The sequence below is a fragment of the Felis catus genome, chromosome D1 (assembly GCF_018350175.1).
Source record: "Felis catus isolate Fca126 chromosome D1, F.catus_Fca126_mat1.0, whole genome shotgun sequence".
NCBI classification, from domain to species: Eukaryota; Metazoa; Chordata; class Mammalia; order Carnivora; family Felidae; genus Felis; species Felis catus.
The window spans coordinates 9,331,920-9,353,803 of NC_058377.1; the positions used below are offsets into that span (position 1 = coordinate 9,331,920).

Genomic DNA, 21,884 nt, shown 5'->3' on the forward strand with positions numbered 1-21,884 from the left:
TCATGCTCAGTTTTTTATTCAAAAATATTTCTTGAATGTCCTTCTGAATGTATTTAGATATCATGAAATACTTTCAAATAGACTGCATGGTTTTTTCAAATAATTTGTGAGAAAGGAACAGGAAACTTTGTAGCTTTTCTACTTTCCTGCTTTGGAATTTTTTTCAGATCATTAGATGTTTGGCTAACAAATCAGAATATTTATAATTCCATAAGAATTATACAATGAGATGTGAGTCCAAATGTTAGATTTTAAGATAGTGCTTTTTCCTTTTAAATTTCATTTCATTCTTACTAATTAAAATAATGTGCAAAATAATGTCCTTTAAGTTTATTATTTTTGAGACAGAGAGAGAGAGAGAGAGAGAGAGAGAGAGAGAGAGAGACAGGGCGTGAGGTGGGGAAGGGGCAGAGAGAGAGGGCAACACAGAATCTGAAGCAGGCTCCAGGCCCTGAGCTGTCAGCACAGAGCCCGACGCGGGGCTCGAACTCACAGCCCGTGAGATCACGACTTGAGCCGAAGTTGGGCACTTAACCAACTGAGCCACCCAGGAGCCCCAAAATAATGTCTTTTTAAAATTTCATTTCATTCTTATTAATTAAGATAATGTACAAAAAATCAGACACCTGCCCATCCGTCTTCTTTCCTAATTCCAATTCCCCAGGAACAAAACACTTTTCGATGTCTCTGGCTGTCTGTCCTGGTGTTTATGTCCACATTTCTAAACAGCTTGTTCGTATTGCTCCTTTATGAATGTTTACACGTGCACCACCTCTCCTGATTCCTGCTGCGGGTGAGGAGATTTCCCCTGTCAGCCCCACCCATCATCCCCACGGACACCAACGTGTAAGTCATCTCCTATTCTTCTGAAATAGGTCTTGCACCCTTTTCAATTTAATCAATGTTTATTGTTTACACTGTATGACTCTGTAAAGACAATGCAAAGTAGATCCAGGCAGTGTTTTCTCGTTTCATTTCCTTTCCTCCATTGTATCTCGTTCCCTGGAATCAACAATTTCCTCCCCCAGTCCTGTTGGTCGGTTCAGTGTGTGACTGTCACAGGTTCAAGGCCCACTCTCTACCAGAGCAGAATTCCAGCACGCCAAAAGACCGTGGAGTCTTTCCTTTGCAGACTTCCCTGCTGGATGGAGCGCTCTCTCCTGCGGCTCTGAACTGGACCAGACGGATGCCACTCATCAGTTGTCCTGAGACCTTTCTTCTGGGTCCCCCTGGGAATTGCCTTCCACTCATTCTAAACCCTGTTTCCAGGACACCTGGCCTTCTCTCTTGGATGATGTCCAGTCGTTAAGGAAGCACATCCTTTAGGAGCTTCCAAAAAAAGGATGCCTGGGACCTAAAAATATTAAGAACCTTCAGGTCCCAAAATATCTTTCTTCTACTTTTATGCTTGGTTGTCGGTTAGACTGTATATAGAACTCTGTTTTGTAACTCCGTTGTCTCTAGCTTCCCATACTGTTTTCAGGAGTCTGGTCCTATTCTGATTCCCAGCCATTTGTGTGTAACCTATCTGCCTCCTCAATCTCTGGAAGGTTTTCCAATTATACAATGAGATGTGAGTCCAAATTTCTATAGAGAAATTTCTATAGAGAAATGTGTCCTAACGTTCCTATGATAATATGCCTTGTTTTGCTTCTAGTTTCTGTTTCTCATCATTCGTTTTATTGACCAAACATGCTGCCTTTTCTTCAAAACTTAATTCCTATAGTCTGGACAATATTTTTGGAATAGGCCTTTAAGGGGCACCTGGGTGGCTCAGTCGGTTAAGCGTCCGACTTCAGCTCAGGTCATAATCTCACAGTCTGTGAGTTCGAGCCCGCGTGGGGCTCTGTGCTGACAGCTCAGAGCCTGGAGCCTGCTTCAGATTCTGTGTCTCCCTCCCTCTCTGCCCCTCCCCCACTTGTGCTCTCTCTTGCTCTCAAAAATAAATAAAACATAAATTTTTTTTAGAATAGGCCTTTAATAATTCCTTATTTCCTCTGGTGTCTGTGTGTGGAACCCGTATCGTTTATATCTTGTGGAACTCCTCAACTAATTCTTTAATTTTCTTGCCTTTTCTCACTACATTTGGGAGATTTTGGGGGTGGGGGGGCAGGAGCGGAAGAGTGCACAAATGAGCAAAGAGTAGAGAGAGAGAGAATCCCAGAAAGGGTGGGGAGGGGGGAGAGAGAGAAGCGGGGCTCACCCAAAGTGGGGCTCATGCTCATCCAATGCGGGACTCGAACTCACAAACCGTGAGATCATGACCTGAGCCAAAGTCAGATGCTTGATGACTGCACCACCCAGGCATCCAGGGAGATATATTTTGAAATATTTTCTCAACTTTGTTTTCCAAGCCTTCCACTGAATTTTTAATTTCTGCTATCCCATTTTAATATCCAAGATCTTTCCTTTTTAAAGAAACCTATTTTTCATGGGCACATTTTCTACTCTCATTTCTCTGAGAATACTGAAAGGTCAATCACTTTTTTTTCCTGTTTGTTCAGCCCATTGTTAAGTTTTTCTTCATATATCTGGTGATTTGTGGAGACTTTGTTAGAAGTCTTTGTTTGTGGGAAGACTTTGTTTGTGGGAATTTTGTTAGAAATTAAATTTCTGGGGCGCCTGGGTGGCTCAATCGGTCTCGCAGTTTATGAGTTCGAGCCCCACACAGGGCTCTGTGCTGACCGCACAGAACCTGCTTGCCATTCTCTCTCTCGCCCTCAGTCTGCCCCTCCCCCCGTCTCTCAAAAATAAATAAATAAACTTTTAAAAAATTAAAAAAAAAAGAAATTAAATTTCTCAGTGTGGGATTTGTTGGCTGTTGGTTTGACTGTAAGAAGGTCTAGGGACACAACTGTGTTTTTAAAGAGTCACAAAAAGTAGTCTCCGTAACACTTCACTCTTCGGCGCGTGATGTTTCGCACACACAAATGTTCCAGTCTCCTAGCTTAGGCTTAGGGACGTGGTTACAAGCTTCATTGCTGGTACTCAGGGGGCCTAGGGAGGCCGGATGTGGGAGCTGTCACTTCCGGTGTGCAGATCTCCAGCTGACATCCTCTGTTTCCAGTTAAGTGCCCCTGTCACACCCTCAGTTGTGTAGAGCCTCTCCAATTTGAGAACCTGTGTGATTCGCCCTTTCTAGAAGGAAACCTCCCACCACCCGCCAGAGTTGGGAGGGGCAGTTGCCCTGAAGGAGAAGGTATGGGAGCCTAACTGCTAATATAAATGAGGATTTTCAACAATCCACCTGTGTTTTAGCCGCACCCTGTACCTCCTACTTTCCCAAACCCCTGCATTTCCCTATCCACACACCCCTCAAGTTCTGTAGGATGAATCCATTGGCCTTTTATTGGCTTTCCACACTATAGGCTCGTATTTCAGAGCCTTTAAGTCAGGTAAATAGGTTATTTCTAGTTCCTCCAAATTCCTGCTTCTGAATGTTTCGAAATGAGTTGTCTGATATAAACGTGTGCCTCTGTGTCCTTGTAAATGTATGCCTTTAAGCCCAGAGCCCCTAGAGATACAAGTAGACATCCACACACTATACATTTTTCTTTCTCATTGCAAAGCCTGCACTATCCCATCCCTGGTCCTGCCCCGTGCCCCAGGCAACTCCAGTCTTCACCTTGATAAACCGACATGTAAATGAATCCGGGTTATTTCCAAGTTGTGGGACTCTAAGTAACTTTTATAATCTCTCTGTCTCTCTCCGTAATTTTCTTTTTTTTAGAGTTCACATAAGGAACATATGTTAGTTATTGAATCAGAAAAAAAATATCCCATATTATTTTAAAAATGTGTTCTTATGAGGCATCTAATTTTTTGGCACTCTGCTCAATAGTCTGAAGATTTAATTCAGTAATTATTTTTTTTAAATCTGGCTCCTCAAATTAACATTTAATTTACAAAAGATCCAGACTGAAAATAGGCCAGGCTGTATCTCTTCTAAGTAAGAAGTCAGTAAAATTACAGAATGTTAGAGCTGGAAAGACCTTCAGCATCATATAGCCCAGAGATTTTTCAAACTGTTTCTCCATGAATCTTGGGGTTCTGTAGAGAAATCTTGGGGCTACAGTAGAAGCAAGGGGGAGACTAATTGGTATGGATCTAAATCTTCCACCGTGTCTTTAATCAAAACACCTCCTCTTTTAGCTTCCTTTTTCTTAAAAAAAAAAAAAAGTAATGTTTCTTGCTCGAGAATGTATCTGGAGCCTGCTAACTTCTCTCCATTGCGGTGGCCAAACAGCACCATATCTACTGGTTATTGTAACAGCCTCATTGCCTGGTTTCCTTGCTTCCACTCTTGCCTTCTCCAATGTCATCTTACACCACTCCCACTTTACACTTCGCTTTCTGTACTCCGGTCTTACTTGCTTTTTTATTTACTCTCTAAGCATACCTATATTAGCCAAAATAGGGTAGCATATGTCGAGGTAGCAACCCCAAAGATCAGTGGTTTAATAAAATGAGTGTTACTCACTCATATGAGAGTCTGATATACTCTCCTCCAGAAAGTGTTTCAGGGATCCAGGCTCCCTCCATATTGGAAACTCATCATCCACACATGTGACATTCACCATTGCTATGAGAAAGGAAGTGGAGGGGGTGCCTGGGTAGCTCAGTCCACTGAGCATCTGACTCTTGATTTTGGCTCAGGGCATGATCTTATGGTTTGTGAGGTTGAGACCTGGGTCAGGATCTGCACTGATAGCTTAGAGCCTACTTGGGATTCTCTCTCTCCCTCTCTCTCTGCCCCTCCCCTGCTCATGTGCACTCTCTCTCTCTAAAAATAAATAAGTAAACTTTACAAAATATCTTTAAAAAAGGAAAGGAAAGGGAAGGGAAGGGAAGGAAAGGAAAGGAAAGGAAAGGAAAGGAAAGAAAAGAAAAGAAAAGAAAAGAAAAGAAAAGAAAAGAAAAGAAAAGAAAAGGAAGTAGAGGAAGGGTTTTCCAACTCTGGAAATGAAACAAGGGTCATTGGTCAGGACTCAATCACAAGACCTCAGCCTAATTATAAGAAACGCTGGGAGATGTAGTCTTCCAGAATGCCATGAAATAGGAAGATGACAAAGGAGTTGGTGAACAATCAATGAACACATAACATGATCCCTACCATACCACCTCGGCAAAACTGCATTTGCTATTACCTTTTCATGAGATATTCTTTATATAGCTTTTTGTATAACCTAATCCTTTTCATCTTTCAAATTTAAGCTTAATTTTAATGCTACTTGTTGGGATGAACACTGGGTGTCGTATGTAGGTGCTAAATCACTACTGCTCCTACTCCTGAAACTGATACTACACTATATGTTAACTAACTTGAATTTAAATGAATAAGTTATGTACTCTAAAAACAACAATAACAACAAGTTTAAGCTTAGTTTTAATTTCTGAGAAACCTTCTCCAACAACTTTAACCAAAGACTCCAGTATGGCAGAGACTGCTGGTTATTCTCATTATCCTTCCTCCCCTTCAACTTTGAGAGAACCCTTATGTTTAGGGGACGCTATTGTTGCCCAGATAAAAAACTATATATCCCATCATCCTTTGCACTGGTTTGGCCACATGACTAGGTAAGTTTTGACCAATAAGATATAAGAAGTGTTTTGTAAAACTTCTGGAGAGTTTCCCTAAGGAGATGGATGGCCCTTCCTTCGCCCCTTCCTGCCTTCTAATTCCTTCACTGATAAAGCCTGGATGGATTCAGGTGACCATCTTGGGCTATGAGGCAGCACTCTAAGTAGGACAGAGCATGAACCGGAATAAACTTATGTCCCTGGTAACTTTGTGGTGTCACCATAGTGGACCTGGGCTGCTTATCTCAGGATTTCTTGCATAAGAGAGAAAAATTAACTTCTATCTTTTTAAAGATACTATTGATTTCATAAGTGGCTAATTCAGTACAACCTCCTTATTAGGCAGGTAAGGAAACTAAGACATTGTGAATATGTGACCACAAATATGGACGGCCAGGACAGAGTCAGTTCTCTGATATCCTGTCTAGTGTTCATACCAGCAGTCTTAAAGTGAATATTTCAGGAACAGAAACCAAACATACTGAATCACTACTGAGTGTGAGGCACAGAAGTATGAGGTATACATATTCCCTGCCGTCATCATTATGACTAATGCATAAATAAATACTTATGATACAACATGATAAGTATAATAATAGAGACATGTGCATATATATGATGGCACAAAAAATGGAGAAAGGGGGTGGTTTAATTCTGCCTTGCATTGTAAGGAAGGTAAGAAGTACCGTAACACTTGGGCCTTGAAGGATGAGTAGGACTGTTCCAGGTATAAGAAAGAAGAGGAGTAAGAGAAGTATTGTAGGCAGATGAAAACTAAGGTATAGAAGCATGAAAAGACCTAGTGTGTGCAAGGAACAATCAGCAGAAAGAAGAAAAAAGTGACAAATAAGCCTAGAAACTTAAGAATGTAACCTCAGGACAGACTCTAAAGATCCTTGTTTACAAACTCTGGATGAGATTCATAGGCAAGGAAAGTTCATACTATGATAGTTACTGCATTGGATTTTTAAAATTTATTTCCTCTTCCTAATAGAAGCCTGATCTCTTTTATCAGGATCAACTCTTTGACAATACCTATAGACTGATGGGACCCACCCAGGGCTCCACTCACTCTTGTCCATGCAGAGCCATGCAACCCAAGCTAAGCCACTTAGACACTCCTGACTTGTACTCTGAATCTTAAGCAGAAAAAAAAAAAAAAAGGGACCACCCATGGCTGTTCCTCTAGTCATCAACAGGCCAGGGTCTTCACTATAACATCCTGCCATGATACTGTCTTTTGGCCTCCTTAACCCAGCCTCAACCCAACGCAGCCCTAGGGTGGTTTGACTCTTATCCTTCCCGTCCATTCTGTGAGTCCTCATTATTCTTCTGACATATTTATTTTGCTTAAGTTAGACAGAATGGTGTCTGTATCTTGAAGCAAAGAATCTAACACATGAAATATCCCAGTATGAATCACCAAGGTTAGAAAGAAATGTCTCTCCCCAGCTCCATATTGTTGCAGGGTTGAAACTGGGGAGTCAGAAGTTAGCATACTATTGTTGGCTCTTACACTAAGCTGTATTTACCAGCCTAGCTTTTGTCAGTAAAAGCTGGCTGACTCTTTTTATGTTATGTGTCAATTAGTTCAGAGTTTAATCAGGGAAGATGGAGCTATTTATTGGCCTTTCTCAAAGACATCAATCACCTGTATTACCACAACCTATAGGACAACCCTGTTGGGGGAGAATATTATGAATGTCCCTGTAAACAGCAAGAAATAGCACCCAAGTGACAGAGCCAAGACCAGAACTCTCACTTCCTAACTCAAGATCCCACGTTCTTTTCCTAAAAGGGATTGTCCAGCTGGCTTTTGACCCAACTTGCTGCTGTCTCAAAAGTTTCTGTTTTACAAATTCAGAGGAGTTGGTCATCATTTTATCTTTGTCAAGGCAGGAAATTCATGCTTCCCATGAGGAGTCTTTTAGATCTGACCCAGATAAAACCAAATGGTTTTTTTTCTGGATTCTTGCATTCCTCTGGATTGATAGAGAAGGAGCAAATGCCGAGAAGGAAGTGTGCTTTAGCACAGTGTACAAAGAACTTCTGAATCTTCTGTAATTAAAAAGAGATTTAGAGAATTTTTCTTATCAAGATCCTCAGATGATTCAGAGGACACATTTTTTTTTTAGATAAATGATCATGTTACCAAGCATAATAGGAGATATTATTAAGGGTTCCATAAATACTTAGAGAATGACAAAGAATTTAAATGATGCAGGATAGAAAAATTTCCTTCTTCTAAAAAGGAAAAGTTCAGATTAATGGAATAACTTGAAAGACGTCTCAACTATTTCATCCCAGGGCCTCACAGAAGTAGGCCCTAAGTTGGGGGTATTATAAGGAAAACACATTATCAACCTCTTTCATACTCAATCCTGATTTTAATGTTAAGTGAAATTCGATGAGATGAGGTGTGGAGCACCTTCCCAGGATCGTCCTTCCAGATTCACAGATTATCTCCAAGAGAAGATGCCAACAGTTTGCATTCCCAGCCTTCATACTACATTTATTCATAAGGTTTTGCTATTGTTCAGGGATTATCTACAGTTGCTGTCTCTGTAAATCATCAAGTCATACATTTCACCAAAAATCACCTATTCCAACTACTGCACTTAATCTGCAGATGAACTTACACTTAGAATGATAAATCAGACACCTAAGCCCAACCAGCCAGTTAGGGGCAAAGTCCAGAGCCATCTGCTATCTACAAAAGACCCTGAAGGGAGAAATTAGATTTTTTTCTTTGTTGACACTTGTATACTGAGAAGGAGAGGGGTCAAAAGATCAATTGTACTAATAGCAATAACAAAATTACTTTTGGTGGCTAGGGGGGTGGATATACTGACTTTATCTGGGAAAATACCTGTGTTATCTCAGGCTGCGATAGCAAAATACCATAGAGTGGGTGGTTTAAACAACAGAAACGTATTTTCTCACTGTTCTGGAGGGTGGAAGTCTCATATGAGGATGTCAGCGTGGTGAGATTCTGGCGAGGACCCTCAATGATGGCGGTGACGGTGATGTGATGTAGTGGTGGTGGTAATGATGGTGATGGGTGACAGTGGTGATCATGTGGTGATGGTGATTATGTGGCGGTTGGGGGGGATGGTGGTGACGATAATGGCTGTGATGATGGTGGTGATGACCAGGGTGGTGGCAGTGGTGGCGTGTGTGACGAGCGAAGGAAGTGACAACAGAGAAATATGGGAAGCCAGGAGGGGGGGGAGGTCACCCATCTGATTTGAGGCTGGGGCACCTGTGATATGAAGTGATCCGGTAAAATCCCCAGGATGGGGTTCCCAGAGAACTTTCCGGGACAGGATACCTAATATCCAATTTTAAGTCTGTTCACATTTGCTTTGGAGATAACTCCTCTGATCCTCAAAGTCCCCAGCTGATCTGACTGCACACACAACACACCCTGTTGTATGTGAGTCTTTCTGGGGAAGTGAGTCTTTCTGGGGGAGTGAAGGAAGAAGCCTGGTTTTGTGTCTTAGCTTTCTGTACACCAGGAATGGATACACAGGCCGATGAAATGGTTTGTCGACTGAGGAAGACGCAGAGATGACCAGGAAACTGTCATCCCCTTATTGATCCACAGAAAAGTAAGGCCAATTTTGTCTGGTTCTCAAGAAGCAGGGAGACCCCAACAAACACGGGCTAAACAGGCCAAAATATATATATATATATATATATATATATATATATATATATATATATATATTGTAGGTATTTACTCAATATGAGGTTTATTTAGAGATTCTCAAAGCCCATCCCTAGAAGATGTCATATGGAGAAAGACTCCCCTCACTAAATGTGTTAAGGTTATGTCAAGGTCCCCAGCTCCCTGCCGAGCATCCTCAGTGAGACAACTGTCTACTCCTTCTCTCTTAGTCAGCAAGAAAGCCTGGGGGGTTCTTTTCTTTTCTTTTTGTAAGGTTAACGTACACATGGAGTGTTTTCTTTGAGCGGGGGGGGGGGGGGCGGGGGGGGGGGAGGGGAAAACCTATATAAAACCTATATAAGTGTATCTTTTCTTTCTCGCAAGTGACCAGTCTATTCAAGTATTTTCAAAATGGATATACTTCAGAGGCATGAATGTCTTTCCTTCTCCCAACCCTGATGACAGATGATTCCAAATGCAATAACGTGGGCTCCAGAGACATCCGTTTATTTATTCCAAATATTTCAGCTAATGAGAAAGCAAATTTGAGCTCCCTGTCCTGGGCGGCTTTGCAGCCAAGATCTCTGTCAGCGCTCTTGGCACGGGCACCCCTCGTCTCCTCCTCTGCCTCCGGGGCTCATTGGGGCCCACTCTGTCTCCAAGCTTCTCATTAGTAGGAACCCCATCACTCATGTGGGGATGCAGAGGCCTCATCCCTGCTGACGCCTTTATTGTGCTTGCCTTACCAGCCTCTTGTTCCCTCTCGAGCCCCCAGCCAGCCCTCCCTCTCCGCAGGAGTCCTTCTTGCTCTGTCATCCTTCTGTGTGGCTCCCGGCAAGAAGCTTCCTTTGATGGATTCCACAGACCCCTGACCTCACTTTGAAGTCCCCACAGCTTAATCACACACACCCACCTCAAGACTCAGCATTGCCCCTTTTACTGGCTTACCAAACTCATTAGGCACCCTGGGGGACCCAGTTTGCCTCCTGTATCACAGAATAGTAAGTAGGCTTGGTGGGAGGAAGAAGGGAGGCGAGTGTTGTATTGTTGGATATGCACCACTAAGAAAGCTGAGCTTCCTCTTGGAAGGAAGCGGGGAGATCCTGCTGTTGATGGCCATCCCCCCTCCAGCTCCCACAGGGACCGCAGAACCAGGCTTCAGGGAGAGAGAGAGATGTGAGTTCGGCATGAGTTTAATCTCAGCCTCATTGCCTGTGGCTGACCCTGGGTAGGCCACTTCGTCTGAGTTATAACTGGGAACCACTCCTTAAAGTCACTGTCAGAATTAAGTACTTAAGAATTAAGCACAGCATGTGGTCAATTTAAAAAGTATGATCTCGAAAAAACCAAACTTTGTTATTTCTAATGGCCAGCCTTAGTGAAAGGTAAAGAGTGTACTGGCCACAGAGTCACGGGTCATGGAGACCCACTTTTGTACTCCCACTGAGATTGCTAAGGAGGCATGAATTCCTGCTGTTTATGATAATCCTGCCTAGTCACATATCATGGGTGATCAGTGCCTGAGGACCTCAGGGCATGGAATAGTCATGATGAAAATGATCATTTAAATGGCTGCTATCTAGTGCCCACTTACCTTGGGTCAGGTACTGTCCTGAGCAATTGAAATATGATAGTACCATTTGGGTAGATATCATATTCCCATTTTACATTAAAGGAAACTGAGGCCGAAAATCTGCATGCCTTGTTTAAGGGTCTTCAATCAGTCAGAGCTCTGTCAGGAAATAGTGCACCCATCCATAAGACATGATGAAGCACCCAGAAACTAACAAGTGGAGGAGAGCTGTTATCACCTCTAGGCTCAAAGGGGCTGGGTGGTGGGTTAGCAGGGAGGCATGATGTTATCATCCTCCAGGGAGAGTGAGAGCCATAGAAGAAGAGCCACCTAAGGGGACCAGTGGCCACAGTGGTGGGGGGTGGGGGGTGGGGAGGGGGCAAGGAAGGACAAGGGTAAGCACTGTGTTAAATACCCCATTAGCTGAACCCAACAGGAGGCCAGAGGACAAATGAGCAGGATGAGGTGGTCCCTGAACACAGGGAAGAGCAGAGGAGGGTAGAGAATGGCTGGCAGGCAGAGAGGTGCCATGGGGTATAACCCAGTCACTCAGCTCCTCAGTGGGAAGCCTAGGACCTCACTCAACTCATTAGTCCAACAGCAAGCCATCTCCATGACCTAGAAGATATTAGTGCAGTCTTTTAAGTATGTAGGTTAGTGAAGGAAATTACAAGATGCTATAAAAGAGAATGATAGGAACTGAATCAATCTGAGTTTGAATCCAGGGTAGTCTACCAAAATGAAACATTTTGTGGTCTTGGGCAAGTTCACTCAGCCTTTTCAAGGCTTTGCTTCCTCATCAGTGAAGTGAGGAGAGTAATTGTCCCTAGGGCAGATGTCTGGGGTAAGAGTTAAGTGAGATAAAGAATGGAGAGGCATTGTCATATCACATACAAGAGCAGACTTGGGAGTCAGACTGCCCAGGTTCAAACCCTCACTGTGGTATCTTAGATATAAGTTAACCTCTCACTGCCCCACTTTTCTCCTCTGTGAAACAGAGTAAGAACACCAACCTTACAGGTAAACTATGACGATCAAGTGACTTAATCTATGTAAAACTTAAAGTCACCCAAAAGTTCATAAGGGCTCAGTAAATGTTGACTCTTTTTACTGAAATACTCAGCGTACTGCCTGTCACACAATAAGTAGCAACCCAAAGTTCACCTCCAGGTGGGTGAGAGCAGGGTGAAGAACGTTTGTATTTACATGTCTTTGTTTCTCTTCTCTCTGGAGCACTGAGAACCCATGTCAAAACAGAGATTCAAACACCAATTGGAAGAAATATGTGCACCCCTATGTTTATTGCAGCATTATTTACAATAGCCAAGACTTGGAAGCTGCCCAAGTGTCCATCCATAGATGAATGGATAAAGAAGAAGTGGTATATATATAGATAGGTAGATATATAGATATATATAGATAGATAGATATAGATATATATATAGATATAGATATATAGATATAGATAGTGTATATGTATTATGTAATATGTATGTAATATGTATATGTAATATGTACTATTGTATTACACATATGTATACATATACATATGTAATATGTATATATACCTATATACCTGTACATATATATACCTATACGTATACATACAATGGAATATTACTCAGCCATAAAAAAGGATGAAATTCTGCCATTTGCAACAACCTGGATGGACCTGGAGGGTATTATACTAAGTGAAATAGGTCAGATGGAGAAAGACACATACTGTATGATTTCTCTTATATGTGGAATCTAAAAGACAAAACAGAAAACCACCCAAAACAAAACAAAAAAACAGACTCATAGATTCAGCAAAAATTGTTGGTTAACAGAAAGGGGTTGGGGGGGGGGGCAGTGAAATAGGTGATACCTGAGAGGGGAGGAGGAATATGCTTCTTAGGCAGGCAGAAGAAATAATGAATTTGTCTTTTTCTTATTTCAGTCCAGAAGAGAACTACAGAGGAGCTGGGATCAGCTCTGTGCTTGGCAGGAAGCACCAGAAGCCGCTCTCACAGGTCCTCGTACAAGATTCCTATGTTGGCCTGTTTATGTTTTTTCATTTGCTCAGAGGTGAGTCTTTATGTTGGTCCCCCCACCCTCTGCTTGTCTGTTGTCTTCTCCTTGAGGGATCCTTGTAGATCATATGGATCCTTTCCTCTGAATGAGGCCGTCTGTCCTTTGATATTTTCCTGGAGATCTGAAATAAAAACGGTTCCCAGTTTCTGTCTGCGGACTTTGGCCAAAAGAATTTTTTTGCGCTATTGACTCATCTGATTCCTACTTGTTTTGAAACAGGACAGCTTAAAACTGAATGAGGACATTTTGCCTGTCACCTTCAGGGAAGTTTCTTTATTAGCATTTTCAAATAAGCAATATATTACAACAGACCCTAGTGTTGATTTGTAATGGAATGGAATGGAAGTCGGTACTTCACACCTCAGCTATGCTCGACTCCTCGGCACTCAAATGCTTGAGTATTTTCTTGTGGGCTTTGCTAAGCATGAGTGAGTGATCGTTTTACTATTTAAATGACACCCAGGGCTTAGCACATAGCGGGAGCTCTATCAGTGCTGGCTGAATAACTGAATGAATCAATCAATTGGTCAAAGCTCAAAGAATATATTTTTACACAGCACACGTCAACAAATACAGTGACTAGGCCACAAATGTCTTTTGAACTGATTATGGATGAAACTGTTGAAAGCAGAGTTTCTGGATTTCTCCTTCTGGATTCAGATCATTGCAACATTTTACTTGCCCTCTTTCTTGCTCCTGCTATATGTCAAGGACGAGTTTTCAGTAGTATTACTTCAGAACCAATCACATTGGTCAAGGTCATTAAGTTTCAGTGACTGAGTGGTCACTTTCTAAGCCCCCCACTCTTGCACACCAGTTAGGCCCCATCTAACTGGACCCCACTTCTTGGCAGCTAATCCTTTCATGGCTAAATATTCTCCATACCTGTTCTTCAGTGTGTCACAGATAACCAAATGAAAGGTAGCCAGAAATGAGGCGCAAAGCATCTAAATCCATCCAGCATCAATGAAGTGGACCATGGAGTCAGCATAACATGAACACGGCAGCCCAACGCTGTGATGTGTCATTATCCAAGAGGTGGTGTTATTCATTACCTCTCCACAGAAGTTCCTAGAATGAAAAATAAAACTTTTTGGAATCTTTCGTAAAATGTGTTTTTACAGCAGCATAAAAGTAAGAGATGTTTACTGTAATAAAATAAACAATAAAACATATGTAAAATACAAATGAAAAGCCACCCCTCAGCTCCGACCCTCCCCCCAACCTGCCATTTCCCAATTCAAACGGCCACCGAGATTGCCATGATCAACAGATCGTGGTCATCCTTTGACACATTTTCTAAGCACACATGTTCCGTTCACACAGCTAGACTATACTGTACATTTCCTGCAACCTGCCATGTTTGGTTAGCAGACATCATTCCAAGTCAGTACAGAGAGAGATGCCTTGTTCTTTAATGGATTTCACACATGACATTGTAGGTTAATTCTAGGGGGTTTTTGTTGTTGTTTTGGGGATTCTTTTTTTTTTTTTTACTGTTAAAAACAGGACTTCGTGGTCATTTGTATCCACAGATATTTGTGTGTGTATTTATTTGTAGGATAAATTTCCCAAAGTGAAATTGCCGGGTTAAAGGGTAGGCACGTTCCAAATTCAAATTGATATTGCCAGTTGCCCCCAAAAATGGTTGTATCAATTTATACTCTCAGAAACTCCTTTACTTGGTATTTTTTCCCTAAAAGTGAGGATGGAGAAGGAACACCAGAGACCTTGATGAGGGAGGTAAAGAAATAGCAAAATCCGGGCAAGTCCCTTCACCACTCTGCCCCTGGCTGAGTCTGCTGAGCCTGACGCACCGAAGGAGGAGGGAACTGAAAGAAGCAGCTGCTGATTCACAAACACCTCCCACCCCGTCAGGGGTTGAAGAGCCTGTTTCTGTCTAACTTCAAAAAAAAGAAAGAAGGACTCAGAGAACATCTTCTAATCCACCTGTCTGGTTTTGTTCAAGGATTTCTGTACCTCACTCCGGGAGATAAGAGGCCTTTTGGACAAGGCTTTCTTTCAAAAGCACCAAGTACAAAATGTTTGAGCGGTGGTAATTTAATTCTAACAGCCTTTAGCATTCCCAGAAGAAACAAGATCCTGTGCAATTGATGATTGAGTCATTCAGGCAAAATGGGGTTAAGGGGGCTGACATCGATAAATCGGCTTTTTCTGGCCTCTCCTGGCTACATTAATAAAAATCTCATGGGCATCTTAACCCTATGCTTGTCAAGCTCTGAAGCAATCCATTGCTTGGATTTTTCTCGGAGCCGAACAAAAAGATATCTGATCCCGAGATAAAATCCCATCAGCACCATCACCTGCTGCCAGGAAACTTTCTCCTTGAGAAGTAGGAATAAAAATTAAGTTTGTGGGGCGCCTGGGTGGCGCAGTCGGTTAAGCGTCCGACTTCAGCCAGGTCACGATCTCACGGTCCGTGAGTTCGAGCCCCGCGTCGGGCTCTGGGCTGATGGCTCGGAGCCTGGAGCCTGTTTCCGATTCTGCGTCTCCCTCTCTCTCTGCCCCTCCCCCGTTCATGCTCTGTCTCTCTCTGTCCCAAAAATAAATAAAAACGTTGAAAAAAAAATTAAGTTTGTAAAGAAAAAGCCAATGCCAGAAACAGGAAGGCTTGCTTCTGGAATGTTCTCAAAAGGATCACCTTCAGTTTTGGGAAAAACTAGCAAGTCCATTGGATCCCCTCTCCAGTTTCTAATATCACGGTCTGCCAGGTTTTTTCCCTCTTTTGAGAGAAGTGTTTTAGTAATCTATCTCTCTGACCCAAAGTTGTCCATATGCCAGCGTGATGAATTAACTGTCATGATCCTAGAAATGAAAAAATCTAGGAGATAGAAGTTGATTCTCATTATGCACAGCAGTTAGGGTGTCAGGTTGCTATGAACCTTAAATGAGAGAATACTGAATCACGGCTCCTAGGGGAGCCATGTTCCCGTGAGCCATGGTCATACTTTCATCAACAGATCAACACCTAAGCATGTTTGATTAAGTGTTTCTGTTTAAAGATGACTTATTATGTATATAGCTGATTATATATTATGTTATATTGATCGTGCATATGTCATATATATACGTATATATACATATGAGTGTGTGTGTGTATATATATATGTATGCATATATATATAATTGTTCATTAACATTGGATTCATGGCCAATAGCATGACTAATTCATGACCGAACAAGGCTTATCTAACACACATATTTGCTCCACAGGGCACATCACAGCCTTTCTGTGCTTAAACACTAGGCAGCACTTTGGGGCCATTCCAAACAATGAAATCACCCACAAAAAGTACAAAAATGTGGAAAACGTGGTACTTAATACACTGTAAGAAGGACTCTTGTTTGCGCTAGGAGAGATAAAACATGCCGGCCGAGCCTCCCCTTGCTCTCTCTAGGTTAGGCTGGGAACGTGCGTGTCCGTTGACTCCGACGTTTTCCTGCTCTGTGCACATCTGTGAATGATGACTGAAGGGCCACAGGTATTGATTAGGGGGTCACAAATAAATGTTTGCCAGCAGGTGAATTCACAATTATGGAATCTGTGTATTCCGTACACAGGACTGAGTATATTTCCCACTCGGGTAAGGTCATACCTCCCCGCCAATCATCCACACCCCCTGCCCTTGTCCTCCCTCATTCCTCTGGGTGGGCCCAGTTTGCTTGGATGACTCCAAGAGATGGTGCCCCTTTGTGAGGGCACTGAATGACGTGCTAAGGAAACGCATGGAACGGGTTGTGCAAATAATCCTCCTCCCCGCAGCCTCTCGTCATCTGTTGGGGGAGAAACAAGCTCAAAATAATGGTGGTTTAAGACCCAGTCTGGTTAGTGGCACTGCAGGCCAATGAGGTGAGAGAGATGATAGATTAAGATGTACAAGTACTTCCTACGGTTTTCCTCCACTTTCTGTTATTTTTAGTTAAATCCTCTTCTATCGCGGCACAAAAAGAGAAATTCTTTCCAAAGGAATACCAGAAATAGGATTGTCAGATTCAGAAAATAAGAATACAAGACAGCCAGTTCCATTCGAATTTCAGATAAGCAATAAATGATTTTTAGTATGAGTATGTCCTGTGTTTGCACTAAATATTTATGCTTCCGTGTTAGTGTAAGTGTATCCACGGCCATGAGCAAGACACGCAAATAGCTGAGGAGGAGAGGAGCCTGGGGGTGGGTGATGCGTGGAGGTCAGGGGGAAGGGAAAGCAGAGGGAACGTCCGTCCTTCTGGTGTCCCCAAATTCCTAGCTTAAAGTCACTTAGATTTTGCTGAACTTCATTTTCCTTATTTTTTACTTGGGAATAATTACTTCTTCCTCATAGACAATTAGGACAACCAGATGAGATGACGTACGCAAGTCTCCTTCACGGTGCCCCCAGAATAAGACACTGTCCCTGTACTTCCTGTTCCCATCAGAGGCAAGACAAAGAACCAGCACTTCTGTGACCATCAGAAGTGTCAGATGTTTTGTTTTCTTTTGTTTTGCTTTCTGTTCCCAAGGCTGTTGTGGCCCAGGAAATATCGTCATAGGAAAGCACCATAAATCGGCATTTTTCTTCAGCATAAGAGAATGTAGCTTACTTTACAATTGTTCTTCTAAGTTCCTTAAGGCTGCGTCTCACCATGAAAAGTAAAAATATCAATTACGTATCTGCTTGGTCCCACCTGTCATCTCACATCTGGAAGTTTGCAAATGTCTAGATGTCAATTTTTCAGGTTTTGCGATAGGTGCTCGTTGATTTTGTAATATATGGCTGTGAAACTCCATTTGTGTTATCTTATACCTTTACTAGCATTCCTAAAGTGACTTTCCACACATGTGATTTATTTCTTGCTGACTCCCCTTTCAGGACCAAGCAACAAAGGGTGTGAATGATGAAGGGTGTGAACCAGGAATCCTGGCAGCCCACTCTGTAAATTCTCTGAAATGGAATCAGTGCCCTGTGTGCTTTTCTTATTTAATTTTCATACCTTGAGGACTCAGCAGCGGCAGCGACGTGTTTAACCGATAACCGTGGGATGCATTTATTCATTCAACAAATATTTATGTAATGTGTGACGACGATAGGTCAGTCACTGTGTTGGCACTGGAGAACTACAATAAACAACAACAACAAGAAATGGAAATCTCTGTCCCTTGGAACTTATAGTCCAGGGAGGATGGACAATAGAAAGACAGATAAACAGATATAACATTTGATCTTGGTTCAGTGTTGGTGATACAGGATGGATCCTCTGTTAGAGCTCCCGAGATAAATGGGACAGGCCTGCCCACTGGTGTTTTCCACCAGAATGGTATAGACTAGTATACTTAGTGTATCGACCACATGCCAATAGGCACCTGTTGAAATAGGCAGCAGGATTGGGCTGAGCCAGTTGGGCTAACAGAGGAGTGCAGGAAGGGCAGAGGCAGAACTAGATGTGGCAGGAGGGATGAGCACCCTGGCTGGTGTGCCAAGCAGTTCTATCATCCCTGTAGGCCAGGCCAGAGGAGAGATCCTGTCTTAGATGGCCTGGGATAGAGGAGAGGCCACCTAGAGGTCAAGACAGAGGCCCAGGCTCCACTGTGGACTATGAGATGTGGACTCAGAGCAATGGTTCTCAGTCTTGAGCGAGCAGTCACCCAAAGGACTTGTTAAATCAGCCATGGCTGGGCTCCACCCCCACGGTCTCTGGAGGAAGTCTGGAGGAGGTCGGGAGAGGGGCTTGAGAACTTGCATTCCTAATGAGTTCCCAGGAGGTGCTGATGCTGCAGGTCTGAAGACCACACGTGGAGACTTAACGCTGCATTGGCCTTGGCTGTAGCAAATGGTCAGGTGAGAGGTGAGGAAGGCCTGACCCAGGTGACAGGCCATGGAGACAAGAGGACGAGCTGAGAAATGCTGTGCAGGTCAGTCCAATAAGGATGTTGCAATCGATTGGCTGAGAGAGGGCTGGGGGAGGGCCCAGGAGAGGAGGAAGTCCACGCACGCGATGCTGAGGTCCAGATGTGGGCAAGTTGCCCAAGATGATAAGCAGCCCCCCTTTTAAGGCATTTACATTAGTTTCTTTGTTAAAAGCAAAAGAGCTTCTTTGTTTTCTCTTACAGGTTTTTGCTTTGTTTCCCCTACTAAATAGTGCAATAAATTCCACTGCCTTATTTGTTTTATCAAATAAAAAAGAATGCCTGCCAATATCTGTTAGGCTAACATTATAGCTCAATTCCAGAACATCTTGTAGTGGTTATTTCGAACATGTTCTGGAATCTGTACTTAGGGTACTCAGTGCCTCCACCAACCCACATTTGAAGTTGAATTGCTTGTACACAAGCTTATCGAGGTTATTATGCCTGCAGAATAATATATAGCAGATGCAGAGCAGGGGGCCCATCCTCTAATATCGCAATTATTTCAGTAATCTATAAACCTCCAAGGCTGATGATAGAGCAGTAAATGCTGTGAAAAGTTTCTGTTTTTGACTGACTTTTCTGGTAGGCGAAGCAATACAAATGGTCTAAAATGTGTTCCCCATGAAGGGATAAGATGTGGAAAGACCCTGTGATTTAAAAAGCTGGTAACGTGTTAAGGAGCTGTTTTGTAGATTTGATAGTCTGTAATGTGGACGGATGGTACGGATGAGACGTCCTTTTTTGTCCTCAGGCTTAGAGAATCAAGCATGGTGTTCAGACCCTCTGTCTCATACCACCTATTTATAAAATGCACATTCCTGGGCCTTTCCTCAGACTTTCTCAGTGTCTTCACTGTGGCCTCAGAATCTGCATTTAAAATAAGGACCCCTGGCTTAAGGGCCAGTAAGAGGGAATGTACTTTGGGTTCAAGCAGCAGGCAAATCTATGCTAGAAATTAGAACAAAGAAGCTTCACAAGATGGGCGTTTTCACAAAATTCTATTTCTATGCCCAATTAGTATACATAATCATCCAACGTCAGAGCGGCAAACAGAGGCTCACCCGATCCAACACGAGCCACTTGTCAATAATGTGTCAGAGGAAACTCCAACGGGAAGTAAGGTCTTCTTTCTCTTAAGTTGGTGCTATTTTTCATTTAATGGGACATTTATTTACTTAGTTATTTGTATGGCTGTCACCATACCAAAGCTTTTATGGTCATCATATAATTTACCTTGCTTGCCAGCTACAAAATATATATCTGTTAGCTAAATCTATGGGCGAAACCAGTTTGAGCAGGGATCATGAAACCCTAATGGTTCTTTCTGCACATGCTATTGGACCTCCCTACACGTGTCTAACTGCGACGCCTTCTTTCTGTTCCCAACGCTAACGGTGAAAGGCAATCACTTTATTTTATGTTTTATTGAGCTTTAGTGAGACATAATTGACGTGCAATAAACTGCACATATGTAAAGTATACATTTTGATTACTGGTGACATATGTATACACCTGTGAAGCCCGTGTCATAATCAAGAATTGATCTATCACCCCAAAAGTTTCCTGTACCCCTTTATAATTCCATCTTTCCCTTCCGGTCCACCCCTATCACCAGAAACCATTGATCTCTTTTCTGTCACAATAGATTTGTTCATATTTTCTAGAGTTTTAAATATGTGGAGTAATATACACTCTTTCTTTTTCTGGTTCTTAATGAAAGAATTGCTAAATGATAGCAATTTTGAGATTCATCCATGTTGTTGTGTGTACAGATAGTTCTTTTTATTGCTAAGTAGTATTCCACGGCATAGATATACTGTAGTTCATTTATCCCTTTACTTAGTGATGGACGTTGGGATTGACTGCAGTACCTGGCTATTACAAATAGAGCAGCTACAGACATTTGCACACAAGTTTTGTGTGTACATGTTTTCAACTGTCTCAGGTAAATACCTAGGAGTAGAATGGCTGGATATATGGTTAGTATATGTTTAACTTTTTAAGAAAATGCCAGACTGTTTTTCAACACAATTTTAATCATTTTATATTCCCCACCCCCGGGCAGCGTATGATTACCAGTACATGTCCATGCTGATCGCACTGTGGTTTAAGTATGTATTTTCTAATAACCAGGACTTAAGACCGGCAAACGTTATTCTGGTTTTCAAAGAGAAAGAAAGAATGGGCTATAAACGTGAGAAGCCAGTAAAGCCAGTACCAGTCCCTGTCAAAATTCCAGAACAATTAATCAACCAAGTGGTTGAATTTAGAAGAATGGAGATATCACTGACTGCCCCCCCACCCCCGGGCTTAGTGTTAACAGTTCGTACTGAGTAAAGATCATTAATATTTTGATAAGGCATCATGAGATCAGCAGGTAAGAGAGACAGTGTAGGCTCTAATCACCTGACACCGTCACTAAAACATAGCAGTCGCTTTTCATCATGGGAGATACTATGTGCCCCTAGGTTTTCAAATCGTGGGCACCCCTGTGTCCTCCTCTGTCTGCCAGCCTGGTGTGTGTCTTCACCTTCATTCTGCTGCAGGGTCATTCGTTGTTGGGTTAAATCCAAGTCCTCCAACAGCCCCATGTTTGATGATGCTCATTTCGGTTGCAGTGTGTACTTTTCCATTCACAATGGCCCTCTTCCAATCTTGTACATGTTTTTCCATTTAATCTAGTTGTCAGCTCAGAATATTTTGTGAAAAATCCCTTGTACACTGCTTGCCCATAAATTTTTATAATTCTCTAACTGGATGGCCTAAACAGAATGGCCTATCATATACGCTTATTCATTACACTATCTGTTGAGTGTTCAGTTTGGGGGCAACCTTGTTATCCTAGTCCAAAGGTCCATATCTGCTAATACATAATGATTGTCTTTATCCCTTTAATACCATGGATATTAAACTTGATTCAATTTTAGCCCTATTTTCAAATCTACTTCTGTGTCTTAATCCTAGAACAGTTCTGAATTTAAGCAGATTATAATCTACATAGAGTCTTTTATTATTAAAGTTGAATAGCTTCCCAAACCTGCTTCAGTTGTCAGCAGGAAGCAAATTAGAGTGTTTTCCTA

The 21,884-nt window shown here is 42.3% G+C and overlaps 1 long non-coding RNA gene across 8 annotated transcripts in view; it reads left to right on the top strand.

Moving 5' to 3' along the window:
- LOC111556558 overlaps nucleotides 1-21,884 on the top strand; it is a 415,573-nt gene that overhangs the window by 358,070 nt on the left and 35,619 nt on the right. For 7 of the 8 annotated variants that reach the window (XR_006585899.1, XR_006585905.1, XR_006585900.1 and 4 more), the window contains one exon: nucleotides 12,763-12,890. This is a non-coding gene — a long non-coding RNA (uncharacterized LOC111556558). Of the gene's footprint in view, nucleotides 1-12,762; nucleotides 12,891-13,792; nucleotides 15,287-21,884 lie in introns of those variants that run through there. The other variant, XR_006585902.1, reaches the window with a different exon arrangement.